General features: G+C 32.6%; 1 long non-coding RNA gene across 2 annotated transcripts; it reads right to left on the bottom strand.

The window, feature by feature from the left end:
- Positions 1 to 15: 15 nt before the first annotated feature.
- On the bottom strand, positions 16 to 1,251 carry LOC128882101 (uncharacterized). 2 transcript variants are annotated; one of them, XR_008458291.1, is made up of 4 exons: positions 1,235 to 1,251; positions 753 to 1,068; positions 494 to 671; positions 16 to 82 (listed from the first exon to the last, which is right to left on the bottom strand). It is a non-coding gene; the product is annotated as an uncharacterized LOC128882101 (long non-coding RNA). The 2 variants fall into 2 exon arrangements; XR_008458290.1 differs by lacking the exon at positions 16 to 82 and adding an exon at positions 105 to 432.
- Between the last annotated feature and the right edge of the window lie 218 nt (positions 1,252 to 1,469).

Below are 1,469 nucleotides of genomic sequence, written 5' to 3'. Positions count from 1 at the left end.
CTTCGAAGAATAATTGAAACATCGAGACGAACCAAGGAACAGGTTTTCGAAGATTCATGTGTTCCATTGCAAATAGCTGTAACTAGGATTGAAATATTTTGAGATGTATTCAAAAAGCTTCCTTCTAGACTGCGTGTTTCATCTTGGAAATGCAGGTACGTAGAAATTTAAATAATGGTTAGGTTTAATCAGATTAAAGAATTGTTTTAACAGGCCAATCCTAATTATTAGGAATTATTCCCCCGATTAGTGAATCGACATGTAGATTGTCACATATTAGTAAATGATTATTCTAACAAGAAATGAATTTTTATTTGTTCGCTTCGATTATTTAAATATAATAATATACACTGTTGTCGAATAAAAGAAGATTTGAGAATTTATGTAACATTCAATACCTCCTCATTAACAATGAACAATAATCTTAAATATCTGAATAGAGAAAATATTTTAGAATTTAGCTGGAGGCTTGTTTATAAGTTGTGTGACTTACCTGAAATAAAAAGAAAAAGTCAAGTTAATGACAAAGCAACACAATTTTACTTCCAATTTGATCACGATTGAGGATCTTTTCGACTTCGTATGTATTTTATTAAGATAATGTTCTAAGTAAACATTTGCAAATATAGAAATTAATTTTTTTGGTGCAATATGTAATCAACCATCCTTTCCTAGAATGATAGCAGATCGATCAATAAATGTAATTGGCTTTTTAACATCGCGCGCTAAAAAGTAGATACATTCAATCTTACTTAAACAATATACAAGAGGTTAAAAGATGGTTAAGAAGTAACTGTCTTCGAGCTCTCCAATACTACTACGACGAATTTCTGCACCGATAAAACGTAAATTATAGTTACGTAGGAATGCAACCGTTCGAAGTTGTTTGCAGTCTCAATGGCCAAAATTTTTCTACGTCAAGTGGTAATGTATACCATGGCGTGCTGCACTTGAATTATTAACACAATTTCAAAGAAACTTTCTCCTTTCTAAATATCCTCTATGATAACATATCACATACTCCACGTACACTTTATGAAACGTGTTCGGAGAGTGGTCGACGTATATCTGCCAAATAAAGTTTTTCTCATTAGAGTAAGGTTAACGAAGTAAAATGAAATGGTCGATGAACTGTTCTGGAACCGTATCAGTTGAAAATCCATTTTCAAATGTTCTCAAGTTACTATATATTAATATTTAAGAGCAATTGCTGCTGAAGGCACAGATACGTTACCTGGAGATGAGTCTTCGTCAAGATATTCCATATTAAATCAAATGAATTCTATAATCGTGGATGACTCTGAGTGCCCCTACTCTATGATACTACCGCCACGACTATTATACCTAACCAGTAGTTTGAACTGAATATAATACAGTAAAGTATGAAAACGATGAGCTCATCATCTGAAATAGAAATGCTTTGAATGGAAATGTGAAGTGTATAAGCTGGAGACGGCAACTAGGAATTG

Source organism: Hylaeus volcanicus, unplaced genomic scaffold (genome assembly GCF_026283585.1).
Source record: "Hylaeus volcanicus isolate JK05 unplaced genomic scaffold, UHH_iyHylVolc1.0_haploid 13287, whole genome shotgun sequence".
NCBI lineage: Eukaryota > Metazoa > Arthropoda > Insecta > Hymenoptera > Colletidae > Hylaeus > Hylaeus volcanicus.
The sequence above is the reverse complement of the archived record's forward strand: the minus strand, read 5'-3'. Positions and strand labels throughout refer to the sequence as shown.